This window comes from Salvelinus sp. IW2-2015, unplaced genomic scaffold (assembly GCF_002910315.2).
Source record: "Salvelinus sp. IW2-2015 unplaced genomic scaffold, ASM291031v2 Un_scaffold8513, whole genome shotgun sequence".
Taxonomy (NCBI): domain Eukaryota; kingdom Metazoa; phylum Chordata; class Actinopteri; order Salmoniformes; family Salmonidae; genus Salvelinus; species Salvelinus sp. IW2-2015.
Genome location: NW_019949772.1, coordinates 3,412 through 11,732, shown reverse-complemented (window position 1 = coordinate 11,732; position 8,321 = coordinate 3,412). Strand labels below are relative to the sequence as shown.

Genomic DNA, 8,321 nt, shown 5'->3' with positions numbered 1-8,321 from the left:
GCCAGGTACTGACTGGAACTTTACCTGTAGAGACCTGCCACCTACTGACTGGAACATTTTACTGTCAGAGCCCTGCCACCTACTGACTGGAACTTTACCTGTAGAGACCTGCCAGGTACTGACTGGAACTTTACCTGTAGAGACCTGCATACTGACTGAACTTTACCTGTAGAGACCTGCCAGGTACTGACTGGAACTTTACCTGTAGAGACCTGCCACCTACTGACTGGAACTTTACTGTAGAGACCTGCCACTACTGACTGGAACTTTACCTGTAGAGACCTGCCAGGTACTGACTGGAACTTTACCTGTAGAGACCTGCCACCTACTGACTGGAACTTTACCTGTAGAGACCTGCCACTACTGACTGGAACTTTACCTGTAGAGACCTGCCAGTACTGACTGGAACTTTACCGTAGAGACTGCCAGTACTGACTGGAACTTTACCTGTAGAGACCTGCCACTACTGACTGGAACTTACCTGTAGAGACCTGCCAGTACTGACTGGAACTTTACCTGTAGAGACCTGCCAGGTACTGACTGGAACTTTACCTGTAGAGACCTGCCATACTGACTGGACTTTACCTGTAGAGACCCGCCAGGTACTGACTGGAACTTTACTGTAGAGACCTGCCAGTACTGACTGGAACTTTCTGTAGAGACCTGCAGGTACTGACTGGAACTTTACCTGTTAGAGACCGGTTTTCCATGTTCAGATCCCACACCTTGACTGACAGGTAGTCTCTGGTCATCATGTACCGGCCGCTGTGGCTGAACTTCACATCCGATATGGAGGAGATGATCTCTGAGAAGAAGGACCGGCTGCTCGGGTCCTCTGGCTCCTCGAAAACTGAGAAACAAATAAACCATTCCAAACCAGTTCATTAAAACAGCAACGTATAGTCCAGCTAGCAGATGCTTTAATCTCCAGTGACTAAAGTCATGCATGCAGACATGTTATTGTATGGGTGGTCCTGGTAATCAAAGCCTCAATCCTGGCATTGCAAGCACCACGATCTACCAAACTGAGGCACACAGGACCACGTTAGTATCAAAAACACATGCCTACATCTAGCTCCTAGAAAACAGACAGAAGAGAGGTTACACTTTACCTAAAGCCTGCAGGTATAACGCTTTATAACTTGTTATAACCATGTATGAGCCTTACTGTCATTCAACTGAAGAATCATTACATGATAAATTAATCAAGACGTTATAGAGGAATCGTTCATGTTCATGACAAGTCTTCCAACGCATTATAACAGCATTATAATGCATTATACATCCTAGTCTATAATCAAACAACGAAAGCTCTCTATCAGCCTGAAAACAAAAGACTATTTTCCCTGACAGTTGTCCCGCTACCCTAATGAGCTGAGAGGGTACAACGCGGATTACATCATGACGTTTGTTACGTCATCACCTGCTGACATCAGAGGGAAACTATTGTGAAAACACATACAAGCTGTTTAGTAACCATGTGAAAACACATCAAGCTGTTTATGTGAAAACACATTCAAGCTGTTTAGTGAAAACACAACAAGCTGTTTAGTGAAACACATACAAGCTGTTTAGTGGAAAACACATTCAAGCTGTTTATGTAAAACACATTCAAGCTTTTACGTGAAAACACATACAAGCTGTTTACGTGAAAACACATACAAGCTTTTATGCTGAAAACACATTCAAGCTGTTTAGTGAAAACACATTCAAGCTGTTTATGTGAAAACACATACAAGCTGTTTACGTGAAAACACATACAAGCTGTTATCGTGAAAACACATACAAGCTGTTTATGTGAAAAACACATACAAGCTGTTTACGTGAAAACACATTCAAGCTGTTTATGTGAAAACACAACAAGCGTTATGTGAAAACACATACAAGCTGTTATGTGAAAACACATCTGACTTAGTTTGAGGAACGCTCAACCCTGTTCTCTTATGTTCGAGTTGATTTTGATAAACAGGTTCAGGATTTGCCAGCAACAACAACGAGCCACCATCAGTCGATTCTTGCAACAAAAATTGCAATTCTTAAAACACTTACCGGTGTTGTTGAAAATCTCCCACTGCCAGAATGTATTTTCGGCATAACACTGGTACCTACCTTACCCTGTACACCTGCGGCCCTTCCCCAGGGTGCTGAAATTCATACCTTTAGGAATACAACCACCGACCTTTCCCTCGTTGCTTTTACTATGTAAGGATTCAATTGGGTACCGTGCTATCTGCTATCCTTGGATGTCCACACCTAACATTTAAAATGTCAACTTCAAAATGGGGTACGGACATCCAAAAATCCCGGATAGCAGGGACCCAAGTGAATCTCAGTTTGACGTAGTAATGAGGAAACAGTCGGTTGGTCGTATCTGCTAAACGTTTTTTATTAAAAGTATGAATTCAGCATCCTGCGGAAGGCCGCAGTTGTACAAGACAAACATAGGTACAGGTAAGCGTTTCCAGAATTGCCATTTTTAAAGAATCGACTGATGGTGGCTCCATGTTGTTGCTAGCAATTCCTGCAACCTTGTTATCAAAACTCAACTCAGCCTCGATACAACAGAACGGAGTTGAGCGTTCTTCAGCTATATGTGACCCAGAACCACCTCTGGTGCTCCTGTCCTATCAGGGCTGAACCCACCTCTGGTCTCCTGTCCTATCAGGGCTGAACCACCTCTGGTGCTCCTGTCCTATCAGGGCTGAACCCACCTCTGGTTCTCCTGTCCTATCAGGGCTGAACCCACCTCTGTGCTCCTGTTCCTATCAGGGCTGAACCCACCTCTGGTGCTCCTTTCCTATCAGGGCTGAACCACCTCTGGTGCTCCTGTCCTATCAGGCTGAACCACCTCTGTGTTCCTGTCCTATCAGGCTCTAGTAATACTTGTTGAAGATACTGTAGAAACCCTACACATTGGTAGAGATCCCAGTTTATTCATTTAATACAACGACAGTGCATTCAGGTACAGTACAGCCTTTCTGACCTGCCGCACCTGCAAGTAACTGATGGACGTTCACTTACTTCGATACATGCATGACCGTATGTCACTTTGGATAAAAGCGTCTCCTAAATGGACATAAACACTGAACAAAAAATATATAAAACACAACATGTTTCATGAGTCGGAAATAGAAGATCCCAGAAATGTTCCATACGAAAACAAAAAGCTTATTTCTCTCAAATTTACATCCGTTAGTGAGTATTTCTCCTTTGCCTAGATAATCCAGAAACTTCACACAGCCATTAAAAGAGGAGTGGGACACATTCACCACAATCAACATCCTGATCAACTCTATGTGAAGGAGATGTGTCGCGCTGCATGAGGCAGTGTGGTCACACCAGATACTGACTGGTTTCTGATCCACACCCCTACATTGATTTTAAAGGTTCTGTGACCAACAGAATGCATATCTGTATTCCCAGTCATGTGAAATCCATAGATTAGGACCTAATGAATTCATTTTAATTGACTGATCTCCTTTATATGAACTTGTAAGTCAGTTTGAAGAAGTTGGTTTACATTTTTTTGGGGGTTCAGTATATTATTCTATCTAAAACAATGACATTTATGTAACGTTTTACCCAACGATATTATTGACTTACATTTGCTTTGCCTATCACAGAGGGCGGCAGCTCGCATGTCACAGAGGCGGATGGTCCCTTGCTGCTACTGTACACAAATACATTACACTGGTGTGGATGGCACTCTGCAGCCGTGATGACTTCTGTCAGCTCCTCCATATTGGCAGGCTTTATATCTACAATGTCTGGGGGGGGGGGGACGATCAAGGATCAACACACCAAGACATGGCAAGACACAAACAGGTACACACACACACGTAGACACAGTAGACACACTCACAGGTAGAACACACACAGTACAAACACACAGTACACACACACAGTACATACTACAAACAGACATGCACAGGTACAACTCACAGGTAGACACACACACAGGTACATAAACACGTACACAGTCACACTCACAGGTAGACACACGTAGACACACACAGGTAGCACACAGACATACACACTCACAGGTACAACACACTCACAGGTACACACTCACACAGACACATCACAGTAGACACACTCACAGTAGACACACCACAGTAGACATCACAGTACACACACACAGGTAGACACACTCACAGGTAGACACACACAGGTAACAACTCACAGGTAGACACACTCACAGGTAGACACACTCACAGGTAGACACACTCACAGGTGGACACACTCACAGGTGATCATCACAGTACACACAACAAATCTTACATTTAAATGAAATACATGTGTTATTTTTATGCTTAAAAAGGATACTAAAACTTCTATCTGTGATTTCTAAGTGCCAGAGGTTAACCCTGAGATCATCGGCTGAAAGGTATGTTTCATAGCACTATTACAGAGATGGAATTGATGTGATATGTGTGTGCGTTAGCGAATATCCTCCGTGGCTGCCTCCACCATCCGGTCCATGGGCAGCAGCACAGGCACCTGGAACAAAGCATCCTTTATTATGAAGATAATGCTACCTTTAAAAACCGTGCAGTTCGATCATTTTCTGAACATGAAATACATGGAGTAGTGAAGAAGGGGGAGTTAGTTACATATCGCAATATTATATCCATACTTATTAATAATATATTTTCAAAATATATATTTTTATATATATTTTTCAAAATATATATTTTGAGTCAAAGTATCGATATATAATATTGCGAGATATATATATATTTATATACACTTTATTTAGCTGGATAACGTTAGCGGGTGCTAGTTGGTTGTACATGCGCCAGATATATGGATTTTCATCCTATTGCTGTTTCCATCTTCTATTTTTAAAATAGTGAGCCAACATGTTTTCAGAACTTTTGTTTCCATGACTGATCAAAACTAATTTTCTCCTGCGCTCTCCTTTCCCTCTGTAGCAGACATACACTGAGTGGACAAAACATTAAGAACACCTGCTCTTTCCATGACATAGACTGASCAGGTGAATCCAGGTGAAAGCTATGATCCCTTATTGATGTCACCTGTTAAATCCACTTCGAATCAGTGTAGATGAAGGGGAGGAGACAGGTTAAASAAGGATTTTTAAGCCTTGAGACATATGGATTGTGTATATGTGCCATTCAGAGGGTGAATGGGCAAGACAAAATATTTAAGTGCCTTTGAACGAGGTATGGCCGTAGGTGCCAGGTGCACCTGTTTGTGTCAAGAACTGCAACGCTGCTGGGTTTTTCACGCTCAACAGTGTTACTATGGGGTGGTCTGATTTGCTGTTCGTTACTAATCTTGTTGGCAGAGGAAAAGTAAATGTGGACAGTCCTAGCCTCTTCAAAGTGGGCAGAAATATGATTTAATGTTCCATATTTTTGGGGCGTCAATAATTTAGCAACAGTGGAGATTTATTATAATATGTATTTAAAAGATGAATTAAACTAAGGGATCACAGTCCGTGTTGGGTTCGGGCTGTGGCAAGGAGCCACGGTGGTGTGAGTGCTTTCTGAAGGAACTGMATATTATATACTTTTAAATGTTATTATTTTATTTTTTTACTAACAAATATCAATAATATGTCAATCATATATCAGGTAATCAATCATATGCGAGATGGATCAGAAGGGATGACATAATCACTGTTTATAAAAGGCACGAACAGACTGGTGGCGTTTGCCAGCCAAGAGTACTTGGCACCTCTGAACAGAGTGCCGGACGTAATTTGCGAACCGAGTGCGAACTGATTCCACTTGTCCAAACTTGTGAAAATGTCAGCAGTCAGAACGGCCAACGGCAGGCGGTTCCTAAAACACACTGCGTCTAACGAACGGAGAACGAACGGCGGGCGGTTCCTAAAACAAGCCTGCGTCTACACGAACGGAAACGAACGCAGGGCGCCGGTTCCTAAAACACACTGCGTTCTAACGAACGGAGAACGACACGGGGGTTAATATCAGACCGTCACTCGGTGCCGTGTATTTTCTCCCTCACATTTTCATCCAAATACTTTACGTGTTTTTAAAAAGAAATTCCCTGAACGGGATCATTCAAACTTAATCAGTAAACGGTGATGAACAAGAGCGTCGTACCGTAACGACGTGATTCTAAAAGGATTCTCAGTCCTTCCATCCTCGTTTTCAAGTTGTAGCCTTCCTGCTCTTTGTCCCGTTGGCTGATTTTCCAACAGCTATGTGTTTTGTCTGGGTTGTGAAAAAAGCCAACGTCAGTGTTCGCACAGATACAGTCACCTTGGCCTCCGTCTGTAGAAAGACTTCAGAGGAAAGGGGTTTAAAGCTACATTTACGGTTCAACATTCAGTGCATTTCCTTGAACGTCTGTGGCGCTGAAAAGCATCATCACCTTGACCTATATGGATCTCAGAAATTATGAACTGAGAGCGTGACTTACCGTTTGTTGAGAGCAGAGAGTGCCGCAGCGTTTTGTTGGGGTAACCTATCTTTATTTTGTTGATTTTCCTCCTCCGATTTCTAAGCTTTTCAAATAGTCAAACTCGGGTTCGTGGCTCTGGAAAGTGCTGTACACATTGTATTCTCCTCTGGAATGAGGACGGTTTTTACTCTGAAGAATAAACCAGCTCATTATTAGTACGACTATATTTCCAACACCCACAATGCATAAAAAAATATATATATACGATTTCTGTACATTATGCTACATTAAAGGGTGAATGCCGACGAATGTTGTTTTCAGGTGCGTTTTAGTCTTAAACGTCGTTTTCCCCGATGTTTATGCTGTTTGAATAGTTACTGACTCTTGTTCCGTTGGAATATGACAACTCGACTCCCTTTGTCTCCTGTTGCTAGTAGATCTCAGAATAGTTAAAACTCAACGCGTTGAGATTATGTCGGCTGAGGGAGACAACAACAAAAAGGTGATGAGTACGTAACATTTCATGTAAGGTCTGTTTTTTTGATAAATAAACCCTGAACTTAAGACACACAGTATACGGAGTTGGGTCTACGTCACAAAACAAAAACATGATCAATAGTCATTTGATGACCAGTCTGATGTCGCAGCGGGCTTTTTCATTATATTATAAAGAACGGGCCTAATGACATTCCTCACTCGTAAACCGGCTGACCACTACAGGCACGTGTATCGATGACCCGAATGCGTACTGGGATGCAACACCATGCAACACTAGAGCTCACTGGGGGGAGAGTATGAAACCAAGCCAGCTGCACAAACACTAGCAGCTCACGGGGGAGACTGAGACAGACCAAAACCCTTAACAACACTACAGCTCACTGGGGATAATGACAAACAACCACTGTAAACACTAGCAGCTCACTGGGGGAAATATAGACAACAAACCCCTGTAACAACACTAGTAGCTCACTGGGGGAATAAGTGACAACGACAACCCACTGTAACAACACTAGCATCTCACTGGGGATAAGACAACAAACCCACTGTAACAACACCTAGCAGCTCACTGGGGGAATAATGAAACACAACACCTCACACTGCATACAGACATAGCAGCTCATGGGGGAATAATGACAACACATACTCACTGCACACACTAGCAGCTGCACTTGGGGGAATTAATGACAACACAAGCCCAGTGTAACAACATACTAGCAGCTCACTGGGGGAATAATGACAACAATACCCACTGCAACAACCTACAGCTCACTGGGGGAATAATTGAAACAAACCCACTGTAACAACCACTAGAGAGCTCACTGGGGGAATAATGAAACACATAACCCACTGTAACAACACTAGGCAAAGCTCAACTTGGGGAATATGACAACGACAACCCACGGTATACAACACTAAGCAGGCTCACTGGGGGAAAATGACAACACAACCCACTAGCAGCTCACTGGGGGATATATGAAACAAAACCCGACTGTAACAACCTAGCAAGCCTCAATGGGGGAATAGAACCACAACCACTGTACACACTCACTACGAGCTCACTGGGGAATAATGAAACACAACCCACTTGTAACAACACGTAGCAGCTCACTGGGGAATAATGACAAACAACCCACTGTAACAGACACTAGCAGCTCACTGGGGGAATAATGACAAACAACCTGTGAACACATAGCAGCTCACTGGGGAATAAGGAAAACCAACACTGTATACAACACTAGCAGCTACTGGGGGAATAATGGAAACACAACCCACTGCAACAACACTAGTAGCTCACTGGGGAATAATGACAACACAACCGCACTGTAACAACACTAGCATCACTGGGAATAATGAAACAAACCTCACTGTAACACACTAAGCAGCTCACTGGGGAATATGACAACACAACCCCTGTAACAACACTA

General features: G+C 43.0%; 1 pseudogene; it reads right to left on the bottom strand.

The window, feature by feature from the left end:
* Window positions 1-688: 688 nt before the first annotated feature.
* LOC112079572 (serine/threonine-protein phosphatase 2A 55 kDa regulatory subunit B delta isoform-like) lies at window positions 689-4,495 on the bottom strand (annotated as a pseudogene).
* Between the last annotated feature and the right edge of the window lie 3,826 nt (window positions 4,496-8,321).